The sequence below is a fragment of the Lemur catta genome, chromosome 19 (assembly GCF_020740605.2).
Source record: "Lemur catta isolate mLemCat1 chromosome 19, mLemCat1.pri, whole genome shotgun sequence".
In the NCBI taxonomy this organism is placed as follows: domain Eukaryota; kingdom Metazoa; phylum Chordata; class Mammalia; order Primates; family Lemuridae; genus Lemur; species Lemur catta.
The window spans coordinates 28,408,574-28,431,836 of NC_059146.1; the positions used below are offsets into that span (position 1 = coordinate 28,408,574).

General features: G+C 45.7%; 3 long non-coding RNA genes across 3 annotated transcripts; 1 reads left to right on the plus strand and 2 right to left on the minus strand.

Moving 5' to 3' along the window:
• Positions 1-11,030: 11,030 nt before the first annotated feature.
• Positions 11,031-17,780, minus strand: LOC123624065. Its single transcript, XR_006730055.1, has 2 exons — positions 12,232-17,780; positions 11,031-12,148 (listed from the first exon to the last, which is right to left on the minus strand). It is a non-coding gene; the product is annotated as an uncharacterized LOC123624065 (long non-coding RNA).
• Positions 17,781-18,344: 564 nt separating this feature from the next.
• On the minus strand, positions 18,345-19,375 carry LOC123624066. Its single transcript, XR_006730056.1, has 2 exons — positions 19,156-19,375; positions 18,345-18,846 (listed from the first exon to the last, which is right to left on the minus strand). It is a non-coding gene; the product is annotated as an uncharacterized LOC123624066 (long non-coding RNA).
• An 877-nt stretch (positions 19,376-20,252) lies between these two features.
• Positions 20,253-21,829, plus strand: LOC123624067. The gene is made up of 2 exons (XR_006730057.1): positions 20,253-20,965; positions 21,124-21,829. It is a non-coding gene; the product is annotated as an uncharacterized LOC123624067 (long non-coding RNA).
• The last annotated feature ends 1,434 nt before the right edge of the window (positions 21,830-23,263 follow it).

Consider the following 23,263-nt stretch of genomic DNA (forward strand, 5'->3'; position numbering starts at 1 on the left):
GAGATGGAATTCAGAATACAGATGGCAAATAAAATGAATGGGATTGAAGAGAAAATTGAACACCAGCACGAAGAAACAAACAAAAAAAAGTTTCAGGACATGAATAAAAAATGCAATACTTGCTAAAGAGATAGGCACCATTAGAAAAGATATAACAGAGCTTAAATAAATGAAAGAGTCATTTAGAGAATTTCAAAATGCAGCAGAAAACCTCAGCAACAGGCTTGACTGAGCAGAAGAAATAATTTCAGGGCTTGAAGACAAGGCTTTCCAATGAACCCAGTCAGTCAAAGATGCAGAAAAGGAAGATTAAAGAAGAATGAACAATCACTCAGAGAAGTATGGGAAAAAGCAAAGCAGGCCAATATATGAATTTTGGGTATCCCAGAGGGAGAAGAAGAAAAAGTGAAAAGTATGGAAAATCTATTCAAGGGAATTATTGAGGAAAACTTCTGGTATGACCAGAGAGTCAGATATCCAGATACAAGATGGTCATCAAATACAGAAAAGATTCATAGCAAATAGAACATCTTTAAGACATGCAGGCATCAACCTGGTCAAAGTCAAAATGAAGGAGAAATTCTACCATCTGCAAGATGAAAGCAACAACTAACATACAAAGGAAAACCCATCAGGATAATAGCAGACCACTCAGCAGAGACCTTACAAGCCAGAAGGGATTAGAGCCCTATTTTTAGTCTTCCTAAACAGTAAAACTACCAGCCATGAAATTTTTCCCCCCCAAAACTAAGTTTCATAACTGATGGAGAAATAAAGACTTTTCCAGACAAGCAAACACTAAGGGAATTTTTCACTACTGGACCTGCCCAGGAAATACTGAAAACTGCACTCTACATAGAAGAGCACAATAGATATCTACCAGTGTAAAAACAGCATAAATTTGAATCTCACAGTTCTAATAAAACAATAGCACTGGAGGGAAAACCAAACAACAAGGTATCATCCAACATGATGAACAGAACAGTGTCCCACATATCAATACTAACACTCAAAGTGAATTGTCTGAATGCCCCACTTAGAAGACATAGACTGGCTGAATGGATGAAAAAACACCCCAAGCATATGATGTCTCCAAAAAATGTATCTAACTCAGAAGGATTCACACAAACTCAAGGTAGAGGGATGGAAAGTAATATTCCATGCAAATGGAAACCGAAAGTGAGCAGGTATAGCCATTCTCATATCAGATAAAATAGATTTTAAATCAATAATCGTTAAAAATAGACCAAGATGGTCATCTTATAATGGTAAAGGGAGCAATTCAATAATAAGACATAAAAATCCTAAATATTAATATATATGCATATAACACAGAAGCTCCCAGGTTCATAAAGCAAATTCTACTAGAACTAAGCAAACAAATAAACCAGTAGCATCATAACTGCCAGGGACTTCAACACCCCATTGACAGAGCTGGATAGATCATCAAAACAGAACGTAAATAGAGAAACACTGGACTTAAATGAAACTCTAGAACAAATGGACCTAACGGACCTTTACAGGACATTCTACCCAAAAACTACCAAATATTCATTCTTCTCATCAGCACATGGGACATTTTCCAAGAGTGGTCATATCTTAGGAAACAAAATAAGTCTCATAAAATTAAAAAAATTGAAATCATACCATGTACCTCCTCAGACCACAGTGGAATAAAACTAGAAATCAATTCCAAGGGAAACAGTCAATTCTACACAAAATCATAGAAATTAAACAACTTCCTGCTTAATGATCCTTGAGTCAATGATGAAATTAAAATGCAAATCAAAAGATTGCTTGACCTGAATGATAAAGGGGACCCAAGCTTTCATAATCTATAGAATACAGCAAAATCAGTCCTAAGGTGAAAATTCATAGCCTTAAATGCTTACATAAAAAAGACAAAAAAGATTACAATTTAACAACCTAATGTCATCATCTGAAGGAACTATTAAAAGAAGAACAAACCAAACCCAAAGCCAGGAGAAGAAAAGAAATAACAAAGCTCAGAGCAGAACTATATGAAATGGGGAGCAGGGCAGGGGCCGGGGAACAATACAAAGGATCAAAGAAACAAAAAGATGGTTCTTTGAAAAAACAAAATCGGTAGACCACTAGCTAAATTAAACAGAAATAGAAGAGAAGGGACTAAAGTAAGCTCAATCAGAAATCAAAAAGAAGAAATTACAACTGACACCAGAGAAATACAAAATACACCTGAGAATACTACCAAACATTCTACACACAATAACTCAAAAGCATAGGGAAATTGGATAGATTCCTGGAAACACACCAAGCCTGAATCAGGAAGAAATAGAAACCGTGAACAGACCAATAACAAGCAGCAAGACTTAAGCAAGAATAAAAAAACTTTCAAAAAAAGAAGCCCCCGACCAGACATATTCACAGCAGAATTCTACCAACCTACAAAGAAGAAGAGATACCTATACTGCAGAAATCATTCTATAGCATTGAGAAGGATAAAATCCTCTCTAACTCATTCTATGAAGCCAGTATCACCTTGATATCAAAGCCAGGAAAGGGCACAATGAAAGAAGAAAACTACAGACTAATATCGCTTATAAACATAGATGCAAAAATCCTCAACAAAGTACTAGCAAACCGAATTCAGCAGTACATCAAAAAGAAAATTCACCATGATCAAGTGGGTTTCATTCCAGGGGTGCAAGGATACTTCAACATACGCAAATCAGTAAATGTGATTCAGCACATAAACAGAAGCAAAAACAAAAACCATATGATCATCTCAATAGGTGCCAGAGAAGCCTTTGATGAAATTCAACACCGTTTCATGATAAATCTCTCAACAAACAAGGCATAAAGGGCGTATACTTCAAAATTATAAAAGCCATTTTTGACAAACCCACAGTCAACATCATACTGAATGGGGAAAAGCTGAAAGCATTCACCCTAAGAACTGGAACAAGAACAAGATGCCCAGTGTTACCATTTCTATTCAACATAGTAGTGTAAGTCCTAGCCAGAAGCAATGAGGCAAGAGAAAGAAAGAAAGGGTATCCAAATCAGGAAAGAGGGGGGTCAAACTATCTCTGTTCACTAATGATACGATGTTATAGCTAGGAAACCCTAAAGACACCATCAAAAGACTCCTAGAATTGATAAATAAATTCAGCAAAGTCTCAAGTTACAAAATCAGTTTTGAAAAATCAATAGCAGTTCTATATACTAACAATAGTCAAATTAAGATTCAAATCGAGGACTTAATACCATTTAAAATAGCTGCAAAGACAATAAAATATCTAGGAATGTACTTAACCAAGGAGGTGAAAGATCTCTACAAGAACAACTATAAAACGTTGATGAAAAAAGTCATAGATGACACAAACAAATGAAAAAACATCTCATGCTCATGAATTGGTAAAATCAACATTGTTAAAATTGTCCATAGTGCCCAGAGTGATTTACAGATTCAATGTGATCTCCATCAAAATACCAACATCATATTTCACAGATCTGGAAAAAGCAATTCTGCACTTCATTTGGAACAACATAAAAAGCCTCAAGAGCCAAAGCAATCTTAAGCAAAAAGAACAATTCTGGAGGCATCACATTACCAGACTTCAAATTTTACTACGAGGCTATAGTCACCACAACAGCATGGTACTGGTATAAATGTAGAAACATAGACCAAAGAACAGAATAGAGAACTCAGTAGTAAAATCATCTACCTATAACCAACTGATCTCTGACAAAGCAGACAACAACACACACTGGGGAAAGGAAGCCCTGTTCAATAAATGGTGCTAGGAAAACTGGATAGCCACATGCAGAAGAATGAAACAGGATGCCTATCTCTCACTATACATAAAAATGAATTCAAGTAGATAAAAGACTTGATTATACAGTGTGAAACCATAAAAGTTCTAGAAGAAAACACAGGGAAAACTCTTCCAGACATTGGCCTAGGCAAAGAGTTTATGACTAAGATCCCAAAGGCAAATACAGCAACAACAAAAATAAATGCACAGAACTTAATTAAATTAAAAAACTTCTGTACAGCAAAAGAAATAATCTAGAGAGTTAATAGACAACCTACAGAATGGGAGGAAATATTTGCAATCTACACATCTGATAAAGGGCTAATATACAGAATCTACAAAGAACTCAAATAAATCAGCACGAAAAAACAAACAACCCCATTAAAATGTGGGCAAAAGACGTCAACAGATGTTTCCCAAAGAAGATAGACAAATGGCCAACAAATGTATGACAAAATGCTCAAAATCACTAATCATCAGGGAAATGCATATTAAAACTACAATGAGATATCACTTTACCCTTGTCAGAATGGCTATTATTATTAAAAAGTCAAAAAACAATAGATGGTGGTGTAGATGCAGAGAGAAAGAAATGCTTGTACACTGTTGGTGGGGCTGTAGGTTAGTGCAGCCTCTATGGAAAACAGTGTTGAGATTCCTTAAAGAAATAAATGTAGACCTACTACTCAATCCAGCAATCCCACTACTGGGATTTACCCATGGGAAAAGTAGTCATTTTATTAAAAATACACCTGCAGCTGAATGTTTACTGCTGCACTATTTACAATTGCAAAACTATGAAATCAACCTAAATGCCCAGCAACTCATGAGTAGATAAAGAAAAGGTGGTAGATACACTGCATGGAGTACTACTCAGCCCTAAAAAGGAATGAAATAATGTCTTTTGCAACAACTTGGATGGAACTGGAGACCACTATCCTAAGTGAAGTATCTTAGGAGCAGAGAAACTAACACCACATGTACTCTTTAATAATTGGAAGCTAAATGATGGGCACTCATGGCACAAAGTGATGTAAAGGTCATTGGAATCCAAGAAGGGGGGAAGGTGGGAGGAAGGAGGGGTAAAAACTTACCTGTCAGGTACAATGAATACTGTTCTGGTGATGACACACTAAAAGCCCCAACTTAAGCCTCATATAAGGTATTCATGTAACAAAAATATTTTGAAATTAAATAAAAATTAAAAAAAATGAAAACAGAAATAAAAAACTTCTAGGTTTGAAAGGACCAATCAAGAGACTGAGAAGGCAACCACTGGAATGGGGGAAAACATTTGCAAATATATATCTGGTAAGAGATTCATATATAGAATATCTGAAGAACTCCTGCACTTCAATGACAAAAAGCAACAACTTGATCTTGAGGACACTTCGTCCTTCCTTCTCCATAAAGCCCCTTGCATATATGGGACATTCTTAGGCTAGAAGAACCCTCTCCCTACATTCCAGGCTGGACCCAAAGTCATCCAAGAGAAATCAGAAAAGCAAGTGGTGGAGAGTCCGCAGAGATGGAGAGGGAAGGTCCCAGGTAAGAATCTGGAATTTGTGAATGCTCGTGGGGCACAGGTTGGGTAATAACTCCAACAGACTCCACCCCAGGGGTCAATGCCTATGGTCCAGAGATTCACTTACCAGAGCCTTTGATACTCTTGATATGGTTCTATTGAGACTAGTGACAGAATTATGGATGCAATTCTGTAATTAAGCATAGGATATGCTATTATTTGCAGTGATATTAGGGATAAAGGACTCGTGTGGATTGGTGGAGACTCCCATTGATAAGCCACGAAGACTGTGTAGGTGGGTTAGACGCTGTGTGGCGGGAGACCCTGAGCTTTGCCCTAGACAGGAATGAAAGCCTGGAGGGGAAACTGTGAGGATGAAGGACCATCTGGGGCAAACAGAATAAAGCCACATATAATGTCCTCAGAGGGAAGAGGAAGCTTCTGGTCTGTACAAGGGCCACACTATCCCTCTGAGCCCTGTCCTAACCTTGTTTTAAAGTGTCCCAATCATACCCACTCGGTGCTCGCTGAACTCGAAACATTAACCTGTTGCTTCCAGACAGGTATGTGGCCCCCAGGACAGGAACAGCCCAGGATGGGAGCAGCCCCTTCTTTCTATTCTTGGTCAAGAAAGGACCCGGGTTTGCCTGGGACAAAAAGTCATAGCCAGCCTGGGTCTCCGAGGGTGAGGTGCTGTGTACTTGGACCTGAGAGGGACTGAGTGACCTGGGTCTAGTAATGTGGATTTGGGCTGCAGCCTGGGCCATGGAGGAACCCAGATACTCACAGAGAACATTCAGGGTGATTGGGTCACTGCAGTGGACACTCACTGACTCAAAGGATCACAATCCATGTCCCAACTCACTGGGTCTTGCCCTTGACCGCCAGCTCCTGCCATCCAGCCTTGTCACTCCACAATATGCATCATGGATTAGTCCCAGCAGGCCCTCCTTCTCAGTCCCCTCTTGTGTCCAAACATCCCTCACCACCATGTCTCTCAAGGGCTCAGCTCCAGACACAGAAGACCACCTGAGCTGCAAGAACCACATATCCCGAAAGGTGGATTCTATTTCCTATTCCATATATCCTGTTTACTGACTCTGTTTCAGAGAGGCATGCTGAATTCCTGAAAACCACAAGGAAAGTGCACTGGTGGGGACATCAGGGATGTAAATGAGGACCCTGAGGGGCAGGGCTTCTGTCTGCCTGGGGCCCCCAGTGGAGGCGTGAGGGTCTTTGGTGGGAACCACTGAGAATGTGGGGTGTAGGAATCTGTTTGTCCGACAGAGGGCACAGCACATGTCATTGCCTTTTTTATTCCCAGGCAAAGAAATTTATGGAAACATAGGGAGCATTAGCAGAGCAATCATTTAGTCATAAGTCACAGCTAGTCCTAAGGCCACATACAGAAAAGAGTTATTTGGCATTAGTTAAACACTGATAAGAAATGTATTTTGCACATGAAAAAGAGGAAGTCAGTCATTTAAACAGCAACAATCCCTGCTCCCATTGAATCCCAGGGTGAGGAAGGTAGAGGTGTCCAAAAGCAGCTAGTCATTTCTGACCACAATCAGAAGAGATGGGGGCAGGCACATGCGTGGAGGTGGACACAGACCTGACAGGACAGGAGGACTGGACTGGTCAGGTAAGCCTGCCTATGGGACAGCAGCAACAGAGAGCAGTCCCGTGATCTGTGGCACAGGTGCATGGGCCAGAGGGCGTTTCTTCTTTGGTTTTCCATTCCATGCAGTGTGGTTTTGGGGGCTTCTGAGGACTGCCCTGTTGGCTGCACTGAGGGTATGTCAATGGTGTACTCCTTGGGAGCAACTAAAGGGTTAGGATAGAAATGGGTTAATAGAAAAGAGAAGGGGATTCTTTTCTTCCAGGAAAGGGAACATCAGAGGATCAGCAAATGCCAAACACCATCCACAGTCATCCTTCCCCAGTGCACCGGGTGCTGTGCATCCGTGCCCTTCTGCTCCACCCTGAGCAGTCTCACGCAGGCATCTGTCTTACCCACCCAGTTCCCTGTTAGCATCTGAAAGTGGCTGAAGCCGGCCCACCAGAAGCCTGTGACTCTGAGGAGATGGCCAAGAGTCTGTGAGATGACAGTCCAGCTTTGAGACAAGAGAAGCCCTCTGGCCTGTAGCTGATGCACAAGAGCTCAAAAGGTAAACAGACAGAACATGGCAGGCTGCGCCTGTGGGGACTGCCCTCAGGAGCCCGGGTGTTTCCATGGGAAAGGTGTATCCCACACACCCACTCCTGGGCAGCTGCCCTACCCATGCAGGGGTTCTCCTGCCCCTGCCAGAGGGCGGGGGAGGAAGGGGCTTCACCGGCACCACACTTTTCAAATGGTCCCCTCTGGCCTCGGTCCTACCCCAATTTTCACTCCAGCTCAGCCCCCCAGGCCACAGTAGTCTATACTCTGGCCTTGATTTTGTAACAGAGGGAATGGCCTGGGGAAAAAAAATGGCAAAATATGTTTTCTGTTTCTTTAAAACTTCCCCCAGTCTTTTTGGGAACTGAGGCCTTCAATCTCTGTCTCTTGAAGGTAGTTGGGAGGGGCAGGGGAATTTCTTTTGTTCTCTGTGTTACAGGAGGTAGCTTAGCCGAACTGCAGCTCCAACCCAGGTCCAGCGCCTGGCCTCTGGAGGTCTGGGTGGGCCTCCCAGGTGGGCGGAGGTCACGCCTTTGACTTCAGCAGAGATATAATGATTAGAATCATTAATGACAATAGCCTAGAACTGAGGGTACTCCCTCTAAAACCTCTGTACTTGAGCTTGTGTACAGGAATTTGGATTTCCAAATGATAATCTGCCGTTCATCCTCCTTTTCTGGCAAAGTAACAAATTTCTCTTTCCTTCTCCTCATTCTTCTGATGTGGCCTTGTGGACAAGCTCCGAGCTTTGATGACAGATTTTGGCTTCCCTGGGTGGGGCCAATTGGCAGCCCAGTGAAACGGCCCCCCAGAACAGGAGAATAGCTCTGGCCGCGCTGTGGGTCTTTACTGGGAGAAACAGCTTCTTCTTAAGGGGAGAGAGTGTGGGATGGTCCCAGCAGCTGCTGTAGCCTAACTCCAGGGAACTCCTGACTCTGTTTCCCCGAAGTAGACACAGCTCCCTGCAACCTGTACTGACTTGAGGGAAAGAAAATGGATTTGGGAAATGTCCAGACACCATGGCCATTTGTTTGGTAAGTTCCCCAGGGTGCACCCAGAGACACCAATTGTACCCATTTAGGGAGGGTTTTCATACTTTTCTATTGGTTTCCAAGGCACACCGTTTGTGGGGTGAAATCACAGGGTTAAGTGGAACTAGGGGACCTGGTTTGGATGGAGCTCATTTGCAGTTCTCAGGGAACAGGGAGACTAAGCTACCATTTGGGGAGATTTTCGAACCTTTTAGCCCTATGGCAGGGCATTTTGGGGTGATGTCTCTCTCCTTTGGATTCCCATTTGTTTGATAGGCCTGGCATTTTGTGTTTAGAATTCTCTGTATTGTCTTTGTTTGTTATTTGTGGGTTTTGTTGCAACATAGAAAAGTTCCATCTAAATGTCCCTTGGGAAAAATTTTGGCTGAATGGTTAACTTATAGCTGCAAACCTATGTCTAAGGAAAATGGTATTATTGTAATCCAATATATGTGCTGGAGTGTGAGAAGTAGCTGTTAAATGAAACCTTGAATTATACTGTCTTATAACTGCAATTATTCTGTCAAAGGCAAGGTAAATGAGATGAGATCCCTTGTGTGTTGGGTTATTACGTAGGAAACGTTCAATTTCCTTATTTGGTTCGAGGATGGATGAGGTTGGACATTTCACGTTTAGTCACCTAATACAATCTTAAAGGCCTGGAGTTAAGTTAACGGTATACTGTTTTTTACTTAAACACTCGAATTCCCCTGGAAGAAGGGGGAATCAGTAAGCATGGTCCACTGCCGTGCAGCAACAGAGCTGGGGGGTGCTTGTTGCCCGACTGTCCCCACCCCCAGCCATGCATGTGCCAGGGTAGGGAGGTGTGCCACCTCCCCGGGATGGGATCAGGAGTTGGGGCAATCTGCAGGGTGGTGCCTCAAGCTCAAGCTTGCACTGATCTGGCCTCTGACTGAGGCCAGTAGCTGGTTTGGGAACAGCCCTGCATGGGGAGTCTGGAGTCTGGAGTGGGGCAACTAATGCCCACCACAGGCATCTTGACACTGAAGGAGGGGCCCAGGGTGGGGGGCGCAAGACGTGAACTATCCTTCAACACCAACTAGACTATGACTCAGGGTTTGGAATGGCTTCTCTCAACGGAGAGCTCAGTTTAGCCAGGGGTCGCTTGTAACCAGAGGAGGACAATTTATGTCCCTCACCATGCATGGCCACTCTTTTTCCAGGCTGGTGTCCTGCAAGCACGTCTGCTCAGAAACCACTGGGATCAAATGCAGGTCCCCCGTTGAATGGCCTCACACCGCTGGTGCTGCTGCCACTGCCTCTGTGCTATTTATACTTTCTCCCCTCTCCTCGTCTTGCTTTCCCCACTCTGACCCCCCAGCCGGATTCTACTCTCCCCGAGGCCCTCGTCCCCTCTCCTGGATTCCACATGGACAACTCCACTCACGCCTTTCCTCAGCTTGGGGACCAGTGAGCCCTGGGGAAATAGTTCCCAGCCCAGGGTCTACTCCAGGAGCCTTGCTATTGTCATCCTGATGCGCCCCAACCCAGGCAAGGACAGTCCAAATTGACAACTATCACAGTAACCGGAAATAGCCACATCCACATGACAACACTAAGGGAAATACCAGCGGCCTCCTCAGCACCAACACACCGACCAGGCATGTGAGGGAGTGAGAGAGAAACATAGGGAAGGGCTCTGAGAAGACCCTGAGTCTCTGCCTTGGGTTCCTGAGGGAAGGACACCGTCCTGTGCCGCACAGCCCGGAGTCAGAGAGCCAGCAGAAGCTTCCAGATAGCAAGCCCTCGGGGGAGTGATTTCTTGAGGGAACCTGTGGGCTGGGAGCCAGGGCTGAGATCATAGTCTCCAGTGTCCATGTGTGGAAGGAGTCCTTGGTGTTCACCGTTTCCTTCACTGTAGTGATTCGGCCCTCGGAGTGAAGGCTTTTGGTGCAGAGTGTTCAACACTGTTAAGCAGCTTTCAAATGAGCTGCACGAAACAGACTTTGTGCCCCTTGGCTCAAGGAGACCAAGTATTTTGCACTAACTTTCCGTGTTACCAGAAAGAAGAAGAGAAAAGAAAAACGCTTTCCTCAACCGTTTTCTTCAAAACAGTCTCTCACACTTAAGGTTAACAACCACTTCCCCTTTTGTCCTTTTGCCGAAAGGAGCTTTTCCAGTGAGATCAGGGGCTCCTGGGTGAGTTGTGGACCCGTCAGGGGGGCTGCCTGGTGACTCCTGTGCCTGGTGGCTGTGAGACCTGGGACACCCTGCCCCACGCAGGGGAGCCAGGGCTTGGCATATTGGAGCACCAGGAAGGAAGGGCATTACAAGACAGAGCGGCGCTCCCTATTGAAACTGAAACAATCACAAAAGTAAAACAAATGTCCCAAACTGTCATTGGCATCGAGAGTGGCAGAAAGTGCTCACGACTCTGTGCATCCTGTAGGGCACCTATGGGACTCCAGGGAAGTCATTTTGAAACACAGTTGCTGGACCTCACACTGGCTCTGTCCTTTGCTCTGCAATGTTAATGGAAAATTTAAACTGTGTCAAATATTTTCAAGAGGTTTATTTTCATTCAGTGGGAGTGACGGTGGCCCAGGGAAAACACAAACGCAAGAAGCCTTGAGTAAGTGGTCTGGAGGTAGTTGGATTATTGTCTGGTCTCATTTATTTTCAGGAGGCAGCACTTGTAGCCAAAGGCACGAATGTCTGTATGAAACATGTACATTGCTTTGGCCCGGAAAGGAAAAATATTTTCAAGGGCATATAGGTCACAGGCTGATGTAGAGATTCTTCAGTTTGTAATTGGTAGAGCAATCAAGTTATATCTAAAAGTTGGAGTTAGTGGAGAAGAAGGTGGAAGTGAAGAAGATGACGTCAGTTAATTATCCAGCCAGTTCTGAGACCGGGAACCAGCGGGCACTGCTTAACACACAGTCAAAACTGCCCTAACCACCCTGATCAAAACAAGGACCTGGTGACAGAGAAGTGCAGGTCGAAATACTTTCGTGGCTTAAACCGTGTCAGGGCTTCATCATTTTCGTGTTGTTTCCAGCCTAGGCAAGGCTGAGATCCTGTCTCTGTTGCAGAACAAGAGCATATGTCGCTTGGGCGACGCGGCCGACTTTGCTTCCGTCTTGCTTCTCTGAAACAAACAAGCAAAAGAACAAGAATCATATCTCGATCTTTGCCACAAGAAAAACGTAGTCTCAAAACATCACCCGTGCAGGTTACCCGTTTAACATTCTCTCAGCTTCTTCATTTTAGGCTGGACTCAGGAGAGGCAGACCGACTTTGTTTCTTTGTCTCTGTAAAAAGAATATATCTCGTTCTTGCTGTTCTAAACAGGAAACATACAACACACACAGGAAATCTAAAAGATTTAACCAGTTCAATTGTGATTTCTCTGCTTTACTGTTTTTTTGATGGTTTCTTCAGAAGCATTGCTGACTTGTCAGCTTTGTTGCTTTTCAATATTGAAAAAAAAATGACAACAACAACACCATATCTCAATCTTTGCCTCAAGAAACATGAAGTACTCAACACAGCGACAATGCAGGTTACCTACTAACCTTCTCTCAGCTTCTCCGTTGAATGTGCCTCTCAGGGGAGAAAGACTGACTTTTCTTCTTTGTGTCTATAGTGAGACCATATGTCCTTGTTCCTGCCCCAAACAAGAATCATGCGACTAGTCAACAAAGTAGATCTAAAATATTTAACGGATTAAATGGTGTTTTTCTTTCTTACCGAATTCTGCACGGTTTCCTCAGTGACAGGGAAGACTTCTCAGATTTCTTGATTTTGCAAATAGAAAAATAAATCAACATATCTTGAGCTTTGCTGCAAAAAAAACGAGTACTCAAAACATCAACCGTGCAGGTTGCCCGTTTAACATTCTCTAACCTTCTTCATTTTATGTCGGTCTTCGGAGAGGCAGACCGACTTTTCTTCTTTGTCTCTCTAAAAACAACATATCTCCTTCTTGCTGCCAACCAAGACACATGGAATAAGTCAACACAGGAAATCTAAAAGATTGAAACAGTTAAATTGTGTTCTTGACAGTTTCCTAAGGGGCATTTCTGACTTACCAGATTTCCTGCTTTTCTCAACAAGAAAAACCCAACATATCTCGATCTTTGCTGTGAGAAAAATGAAGTACTCGGCACATCAGCAATGCAGGGTACTACCGGTTTAAGCTTCTCTCAGCTTCCTTGTTTTTAAGTTTCATTTCACGAGCAGCAGAACGACTTTTTTTCTTTCTGTCTGTGAAAAGATCGTATGCGCTTCTTGCTGCCCGAAACAAGAAACACACAGCAAGTCGACACAGGAGACCTAAAAGACGTAACCAGTTAAATCGTCTTCCTGTGCTTTACCACGTTTTGGATGCTTTCCTCAGTGAAAGGACTGAATTCACAACATAGCTCGATTTTCGCTGCCAGAAAAACTGAGTTCCCAAAGCATCAATAGTCCAGGCTACCCATGTAGCATTTTCTCAGCTTCTTCATTTATGTTGGTCTCAGAAGAGGCAGAAGACTGGCTTTTACTGTTGCTCTCTGTAAATGACCCTATCTCCTTCCTGGTACCCAGAAGGAGAAACACGAAAAAAGTCAACACACAAAATCTAAAAGATTCAACTAGTGAAATCGTATTTCTCTGCTTCGCTGTTGTGTGGACGGTTTCCTCAGAGGCATTGCTGACTTTGCAGCTACGTTGCTTTTCTCAACAAGAAAATCCCAACGTATCTCGATCTTTGCTGTAAGAAAAATTAAGTACTCAGCACATCAACAGTGCAGTTTACTGGTTTAAACTTCTCTCAGCTTCCTTGTTTTTTAGGTCATCTCAGGAGAGGCAGGCTGAATTTTTTACTCTATCTCTACAAAAAGACCCTATCTCCTTCTTGCTACACCAAACAGAAACCACGCACCAAGTCGACACAGAAAATCGAGAAGATTTCACTAATGAAATCATGTTATCTGCCTGCTTTTTACCATTTTCTTCAACATTTCCTCAGAGGCATTGCTGACTTCTAAGCTTGGATGCCTTTGTAAGTAACAACAAAAACCAAAACACATCTCGATCTTGATTGCAAGAAAAACGAATTACTCAAACATCAACGATGCTGGTTACCCTTTTAACCTTCTCTCAGCTTCCTGGTTTTGCAGTTTGTTCTCAGGACAGGCAGACTGACTACTTTTTCTTGGTCTCTGTAAAAAGAACATATATCCTTCTTGCTTCCCAAAGCAAGAAACCTGCAACAAGTCAACGTTGGAGAGCCAAATGATTTAACCAGTTAAATAGTGCTTTTCTGGTTTACTGGGGTTTTTTTTTTCTTTCTTTTTTTTAAAATGATTTTCTCAGATGCTGAGTTGAACCTTGGGCTTTGTTCACTTTGTTATACAGCAACATATCTCGTTCTTTGTTGCAAGAAAAACGGAGGGCTCAAAACACCAACAATGTGAGCGTAAAATTCAACGGTTCAATTCCACGTGCCTCCACCTAATAAGAGCAAAAAATTGTGATTGTTTTGATACGTTGTGTCTGATCAGAGCTTAGTCAAAGTGTAACATTAAAACTGGGTGGGGCTTCCCCCTCAGGCACAAGCTGATTGGCCTAGCTCCTGCTGGCCTGGGGTGTGAGGGTGGGATGAGTGTACTTCACCAATGCAAGTTCAATAAAAGGATGACTCTCCTGTGTGAGGACTCCTCAAGGCCACTGCGGCCACGAGGTGCACTCAGTATGTTGTGCAAGGATTCCTTGATTTCGATCCTAAAAGACAGAGCCATGGAATTGATGATGGATGTCGTGGCTTCATGTGTCCTGTACATGGGAAGCATGTATCTAGGACAGGAATTCATGACATGTCCAGGAAACGGGCAGAACTCTTCATTCAAGGAGATGTTTACATTTCTTTTGTTGAAGAAGATACTTCTCTGGTGCCTGAAGAAAGGGTTGCCAGTAATACCTGACCTGATGGTCCACCTGTCTTTGAAAAATGACATGCCTATCCTACAAGGCAATAATGGTGACAACATCGTTGTACTGGTTGAAAAGTAGACATGAAGACTGATGGAACAGAATAGAGAACTCAGAAATAAAGCCACATATCTACAGCCAACTGATCTTGGACAAAGTCAATAAGAACATACACTGGGCAAAAAGTCAACCTTTTGAAATCATGATGCTGGAATAATTTGATTTCCATGTGCAAAGAATAAAACTGGACTCCTGTGTGTGACTGTCTACAAAAATAAGGCTCAGAGCAGAGTGGACCTAAATGTCCCTCAGTGGATAATTGGGAAAAAAAGGTGGCATATATACCCAGTGCAATACTCTTTGGCCATAGGAAAACAGTGACGTCATGTCTTTCACAGCAACTTGGATGGATCTGGAGTCCACGGTCGGGAGTGAAACAACCCAGAAACTGAGAAGCAACACCACACGTTCTCTCCCTCTCTCCTGAATGGGAGCTAAATAATGTCTAGGTATGGACATAGAGTGTGGAACGACAGACACTGAAAACTTGGAAGGGTGGGGAGTGTGAAAGGGTGAAAGAGGAGAAATCACTTAATGGCTACAACATATGTTATTGAGGTAATGGATCCGCCAGAAGCCTTGACTTTACCGATACCTGATATACCCACGTGACAAATTATACTTGTACTGCATAAGTCAACAGGAAGCAAACACTGTGTGCATACCATATACTTTTACAAAGAGGATGTTTCAGAAACCAATAGATGTGATTGTGTTTCAAGGACTCAGAAGGGATCGAGTGTGGTTAAAGGACCATGTGCTGCTGGGTGATGGTGATTTTCCTGGCATGATATCAGCCACTGTCTGGAAAATGTGTCCTACGCTCTTGGATTTCCTCCTGTTTGGCCCATTGCAGCCGCTGTCCTGAGAAGGCTGGCCTGTATGTGAGCAAATAAACAGAATGATTACAAAAGGCATTGTAGCCCTGTTGCCTGGTTGTGTAGTGGATTCCATGTATCTCCTCTTGGGCTCAGGGTCTGAGATTGGGACCCAGAGGATGGGAAAGGTCTCAGGGTGGAAAGATCCCAGGCAATGGGATGGAAGAGGTGTCAACGGGGCCTCAGGTGCTGAGGGACTGCAGCCCACAAGGAGTTGACTCAACAGGAGGGAGGGCTGTCAAAGGCCAAAATTCTGGGCTGAAGAGCCCAGGGGATGGCAGACCTTCCTGTCCGGGAAGGGAAGCTGGACCCAGAAGCAGTGTCCACCTTGTTGTTTCGAGATACCTTTCCTTACTTGAGGTGGAGGAAAGCTATCCCAAACAGGAGCAGGGCAGCCTGGCCTCCCGGAGGACACAGGTGGGGAAGTGAGCTTGGGGGAAGTAATGTTGGCTGGTGGGGATGAAACCCAAAGGGGAGACACAGAGACAACCCAGTGACCACCACGAGGGTAGGGGGCAGAAGTTGCCATTTCGACCACAGTCCCCCGCTGCTGTGTGGGACTTGCAGGCCTATGGAGCCTCATCTGGAGACCTGCAGCCTACAAAGATGAGGTTCTACAGCATCACCAAGCGACTCCTAGCAGGTAAATACTGGCCTCCTATGGGCCAAAAACAGCACCTGGGTCACCTGGGAACCAAATACCAGGGCAGCCATCCCGATAAGCCTTTTGGGTCAGGTGGCAGCCCTGCCCGGTGGTCTCCAGCACACTCTCCACCCCTTGGCAGGCCGCAGCAGGAGCGGTGTGCCACGGGCTTCCGATGGAGAAAAGGCTTTCCATTGGGACAAATATATCCGTGGCGGTGGAATGAACAGTTTTTGAAAACTGGCTGGTTTCACTTCTAACAAATCTTTCGTGGAAAAATAACAACTTCACGAGCTGCTGGCCAGGAACCTGCCTGAATCATAATGCTATCATGGCCCTTTGAAGTATGAAGTCGGAAAAGTCTGCGTGGAAAGCTCTGGTGCCCTGCGAGGTACCCGCCACCTGGAGCCCACCCGACTTACGTAGGACCCGGGCTCCCATCCCTCTCCCTTCTTCATGGTATCTCAGAGCTGGATTCTGGAACATCCAACCCGCACTCCTTCCTCACCCCCCACACTGGGCCTTCTCATGTCTCCGCCTCTCATTCCTGCCCACAGACAACCAATCAGCCACTCCCTGGGACCACATCTCTCTGATTGGCTCCCTGCCTTGGTGACACCCCCAGCTTCAGGACAGACTAGCTGGCTTGTTTTCTAGGCTCTAGGAGACCCTGGAGTGCTGTGGGTGACATGTGGCTCTCTCTGCAGCCTGGCCTGGCACTGCTGCCACTGCCAAGGGAAGGCCAAGTTGAATGGCCAGCTGCCCACGTCTCACCCTGGTCAGAGCTGGGCACTGGAAGAGCCTGGCCGTCACTCTGCAAAAGCCCTGTCTCCACCCTGTCCCCCACCCTTGCCCTCACCCTGCATGGCCACTCTTTTTCCAGGCTGCTGTCCCGGAAGCACGTCTGTTCAGAAACCACGAGGTTCAAATGCGGGTCCCCTCTTGAATGGCCTCACACCCCTGGTGTGGCCGCCATCTGCCTCTGCACTATCTATGCTCCCTCCCTTCTCCTCCTCTTGCTTTCCCCACTCTGACCCCCCGGCCGGATTCTACTCTTCCTGGTGCCCTCGTCCCCTCTCCTGGATTCCACGTGGGCAACTCGACCCACCCCTTTCCTCAGCTGGGGGACCGTGAGCCCTGGAGAAGTAGTTCCCAGCCTGCGGTACCCTTCTCCAGCCTTACTGTTGTCATCCTGATGGGGCCCAACCCGGGCCAGGTCTGCCCAAATTGACAACTATCACAGTAATCGGAAATAGCCAAATCCACATGACAACACTAAGGGAAATACCAGCAGCCTCCTCAGCACCAACACACTGACCAGGCATGTGAGGGAGTGAGAGAGAAACATAGGGAAGGGCTCTGAGAAGACCCTGAGTCTCTGCCTTGGGTTCCTGAGGGAAGGACACCGTCCTGGGCCGCACAGCCCCGAGTCAGAGAGCCAGCAGAAGCTTCCAGATAGCAAGCCCTCGGGGGAGTGATTTCTTGAGGGAACCTGTGGGCTGGGAGCCAGGGCTGAGATCATAGTCTCCAGTGTCCGTGTGTGGAAGGAGTCCTTGGTGTTCACCGTTTCCTTCGCTGTAGTGATTCGGCCCTTGGAGCGAAGGCTTTTGGTGCAGAGTGTTCAATACTGTTAAGCAGCTTTCAAATGAGCCGCACGAAACAGACTTTGTGCCCCTTGGCTCAAGGAGACCAAGTATTTTGCACTAACTTTCCGTGTTACCAGAAAGAAGAAGAGAAAGGAAAAACGCTTTCCTCAACCGTTTCTTCAAAACAGTCTCTCACACTTAAGGTTAACAACCACTTCCCCTTTTGTCGTTTTGCCAAAAGGAGCCTTTCCAGTGAGATCAGGGGCTCCTGGGTGAGTCGTGGACCCATCAAGAGGGCTGCCTGGTGACTCCTGTGCCTAGTGGCTGTGAGACCTGGGACACCCTGCCCCACGCAGGGGAGCCAGGGCTTGGCATATTGGAGCACCAGGAAGGAAGGGCATTACAAGACAGAGCGGCGCTCCCTATTGAAACTGAAACTATCACAGAAGTAAAACAAATGTCCCAAACTGTCATTGGCATCGAGAGTGGCAGAAAGTGCTCACGACTCTGTGCATCCTGTAGGGCACCTATGGGACTCCAGGGAAGTCATTTTGAAACACAGTTGCTGGACCTCACACTGGCTCTGTCCTTTGCTCTGCAATGTTAGTGGAAACTTTAAACTGTGTCAAATATTTTAAAGAGGTTTATTTCATTCAGTGGGAGTGACGGTGGCCCAGGGAAAACACAAACGCAAGAAGCCTTGAGTAAGTGGTCGGGAGGTAGTTGGATTATTGTTCGGTTTCATTTATTTTCGGGAGGCAGCACGTCTAGCCAAAGGCATAAATTTCTGTATGAAACACGTACATTGCTTTGGTCTGAAAAGGAGAAATATTTTGAAGGGCATATAGGTCACGGGCTGATGTAGAGATTCTTCAGTCTGTAATTCGTAGAGGAATCAAGTTATGTCTCAACGTTGGAGTTAGTGGAGAAGAAAGTGGAAGTGAAGATGATGAAGTCGGTTAATTATACAGCCAGTTCTGAGACCGGGAACCAGCGGGCACTGCTTAACACACAGTCAAAACAGCCCTAACCACCCTGATAAAACAAGGACCTGGTGACAGTGAAGTGCAGGTCGAAATGCTTTCATGGCTTAAACCGAGTCAGGGCTTCATTAGTTTCGTGTTCTTTTCAGCCTAGGCAAGGCTGAGTTCCTTCCTGGGTTGCAGAAGCAGAGCATATGTGTCTTGGGCAGCATGGCTGACTTCACTTCCTTCTTGTTTTTCTGAAACAAACAAGCAAAAAGACAAGGATCCTATCTCGATCTTTGCAGCAAGGAAAACGTAGTCTCAAAATATCACCCGAGCAGGTTACCCGTTTAACATTCTGTCAGCTTCCTTGTTTTCAGCTTTTGTCTCAGGAGAGGCAGATTCACTGTGTTTGTGTGTGTGTGTGTGTGTGTGTGTGTGTGTGTGTGTGTGTGTGTGTGTGTGTGTCTGAAAAGACCACATCTCCTTCTTGCTGCCCCAAACAAGAAACACGCAACAAGTCGACACAGTGGACAGAAATGTTACACAGTGCTTTCCCACGTTACCGTTATCTTGGTGGTTTCCGCAGATGCTGAGCTGAAGTTCGGGCTTTGTTGCTTTTGCCAAACAACAAGGTAGCTCGCTCTTTGTTGCGCGGAAAACGAAACACTCAAAACATCAACGATGTGGGCGTAAACTTCCTCAGTGCAATTTGCAGTTGCTTCCTCCTTACAACAGCAAAATGCTGAATGTTTTGAGACTTTCAGTCCGGTCCCCGTTCAGTCAGAGGGAAGTGCTGAAACTGGGTGGGGCGTGATGCCTTGGCAGAAGGTGATTGGTTGAGCTGTTGTTGTCTTGGTAGAAACTGATTGGCCGAGCTCCGGATAGCTTGTGCAAGTGTGGGTGGGCTCAGCGTATGACACTCCTGAAACTTGTATAAAAGGATGACTCTTCCTGTGTGAGGAGCACCCAGGCTACTGCAGCTAGGAGGCACACTCAGCATGTTCTGCAAGGACTCCTTGATTTTGGCCCTAAAAGAGAGAGCCATGGAATTGATGACGGATGCTGTGGCTTCATGTATCCTGTACATGGGAAGCATGTATCTAGGACAGGAATTCATGACATGTCCAGGAAACGGGCAGAACTCTTCATTCAGGGAGATGCTTACATTTCTTTTGTTGAAGAAGATACTTTTCTGGTCCGTGAAGAAAGGGTTGTCAGTTGTCAGTGACCTGATTTTTCTATCTTTGAAAAATGACACCCCTATTCTACGAGGCCATCATGAGGATGACAACATCATCGTACTGGTGGAAGAAATAGACAAAAAGATTAATGGAACAGAGGAGAGAACCCAGAAAGAAAGCCACATATCTACAGCCAACTGATCTTGGACAAAGTCAGCGAGAACGTACTCTGGGCAAAAAGTCACCCTTTTCAGCAAACGATGCTGGGTAAATTGGATTTCCATGTGCAGAAGAATAAAACTGGACTCCTGCTTGTGACCGTGTGAAGAATCAGGCTGGGTGTGGTGGCTGATGCCTGTCATCCTAGCACTTTGGGAGGCCAAGGTGGGAGGATCGCTTGAGGCCAGGAGTTTGAGAGCAGCCCGCCCAAGACCGAGACCCCCATCTCTACAAAAAACAGAAAACTTAGCCAGCCATGCTGGTGTGTGCCTGTAGTGCCAGCTACTCAGGAGGCTGAGGCGCTTGGATCGCTTGGACCCAAGAGTTACTTTGAGGAATGTTGATGCCACTGCACTCTAGGGCCAGCGACAGAGTGAAAATTTGGCTCAAAACAAAAACAAGCAAACAAGCAAAAAAGATATCAACTCATGAGTGCTTACAGACATAAATGTGAGACCTGAAACTTTATACTTTACACCCAAACAATGCCTGTGGAAATCTTCTCTGGACATTCGTCTCAGGAAAGAATTCATGACTACGAGCTCAAAAGGACAGGCAACAAAAGAAAAACAAATCGACACAGGGGCCTAAGTCAACTCAAAATCTTCTGCACAGCAAAACAGTAACAGACAACTGGCGGAATGTAAGAAAGTACTACAATCTATGCATCGGAAGGGAGAGTATCATCGAGAATATGTGAGGAAGTCAAGCAACTAACCAGAAAAAGCACAAATAATCCCATTAAAATCTGGGCAAAGGACACACACAGACATCCGTGCAAAGAAGACTTGCAAATGGCCAGCGAGCAAATGAGAAAATCCTGAACATCACTAATCCTCGGAGAAATGCAGATTCAAAGCACAACCAGAAATGATCTACCAGACAGAATGGCTACTACTATTACAGGGATGAAAATTCACAGATGTTGGTGAGGATATGGAGAAAAGGAATGCCTACACGCTGTTGGTGGCAAGTAAGTCAGTACGACCTCTGCAGACAACGTTATGGAGATTTCTCAAAGACCAGAATGAGAACTACCATTTGATCCTCCAAGCCCACTGCTGGGCACCTACCCAAAGGGAAAGACATCATTACACCAGAAAGATACCTGCACCCATATGTTTATTGCAGCACTATTCACAATGGCAAAGATATGGAATCAATCGAAATATCTGTCGGTGGATGATTGGAGAAAAGAGGTGGCATATATACACAGTGCAATACTCTTCGGCCACAGGAAAAGAATGGTGTCATGTCTTTGGCAGCAACGTGGATGGATCTGGAGTCCGCGGTCGGAAGTGAAACAACCCAGAGACTGAAAAGCAACACCACACGTTCTCTCTCTCTCTTATGAGTGGGAGCTAAATAATGTGTAGGTATGGACTTCGAGTGTGGAATGACAGACACTGGAGACTTGGAAGGCTGGGGAGTGTGGGAGGGTGAAAGAGGAGAAATCACTTAATGGCTACAACGTATGTTATTCAAGTAATGGGTGCACCAAAAGCCTTGACTTCACCGATACCCGATATGCCCACAAATTATACCTGTACTCCATGAATCAGCAGGAAGCAAGCACTGCGTGCATCCCATATACTTTTCCCAAAGAAGATGTTTCAGAAACCAACAGATGTGATTGTGGTTTAAGGACTCATAAGAGATCGAGTGTGGTTAAAGGACCGTGTGCTGGTGGATGATGGTGATTTTCCTGGCATGATATCAGCCACTGTCTGGAGAATGTGTCCTACGCTCTTGGATTTCCTCCTTTTTGGCCCATTGCGGCTGCTGTCCTGAGAAGACTGGCTTGTATGTGAGCAAATAAACAGAATGATCACAAAAGGCATTGTAGCCCTGTTGCCTGGTTCTGTAGTGGCTTCCGTCTATCTCCTCTTGGGCTCAGGGTCTAAGACCAGGACCCAGAGGAGGGGAAAGGTGTAAGGGTGGAAAAAGCCCAGGCAATTGGATGGAAGAGGTGTCCACGGCTGCCTCAGGTGCTGAGGGGCTGCAGCCCACAAGGGGTTGACCCAACAGGAAAGAGGGCTGTCAAAGGCCAAAATTCTGGGCTGAATAGCCCAGGGGGATGACGGAAGCTCCTGTCCGGGAAGGGAAGCTGGACCCGGAAGTGGCATCCACCTTGGTGTTTGGAGATACCTTTCCTTACTTGAGGTGGAGGAAAGCTATCCCAAACAGGAGCAGGGCAGCCTGGCCCCCTGGAGGACACAGGTGGGTAAGCGAGCTTGGGGGAAGTGGTGTTGGCTGGTGGGGATGAAACCCAAAGGGGAGACACAGAGACAACCCAGTGACCACCACGAGGGGAGGGGCAGAGCGTGTGAGTGCCACCACAGTCCCTTCTGGGTTGTGGGACTCGGAGGCTTTTAGAGGCTCTTCTGCAGACACTGAGCTGCATTAGTGCCCTGATGGTGACACAGGCAGGATGTGGCAGAAGAGGGGAGGACGCAGCACAGAAGCAGAGCTCCCCACAGTTTTGACGGAGAGATACACCAAGACAACCTCTTGACAGGGGCAGGGGAAGAGTCCTGCTGCTTCTTTCACTTGCAGGGTCCCTGGATCTGAAGCCTCAGAACCCCTGGCCTCTCCTCCGTGCCCAGGTGATCCCGGCTGGGGTGTGAGAGGGGAGAAGGCACCTTGGAGTGGTTACAGCAAGTAGACTGCAGGACGGGGATTCAGAGCAACTGCTGCTTTCAAATCCATCTTCGTTAGCAACAAAACCTCAGGATGTTGCCCTGGGGACTCCGTGTGCTGTCCGTATCTAGGGCTTCCTCTCCTCACCTGCATGTTCCTCCCTCTGCATTCTTGAGGGCCACATACCCCCACTTACCTTACAGGCCACTGCGTCATCTCCCACAGACTTCACCAGGTCCACACCCTCTCCCAAGGATAGGCTGAAATTCCACTAACGCCCCAGACCTTGAGTCTGCTCCTCTGAGGGGTGCACTGACAGTTCCAGAGAGGCCGCATCTGGGACAGACAATTCCCCTGGGGTAGAGCAGAGCTTCCCCTTCTGCATCTTGAATGCTGCAGGACTCTCACTGGGCCTCAGAGCCTTTATTTTTATTTTATCAGAAGCCTACTGCTCAGGCCCTGTGGTTTTAAAACAAAAATACTGTTGTGCTTGATTTAAAAAGAACCTTTGAAAGAAAAAACAGTTAAGGACTTAATGAAGACACATTTATCAATATATAAGCTTTGCTGGTGTGATTAGTAATTGAATTAGTTTCCTAAGGCTGCTATAAATAAAACCCACAGTGGGTTT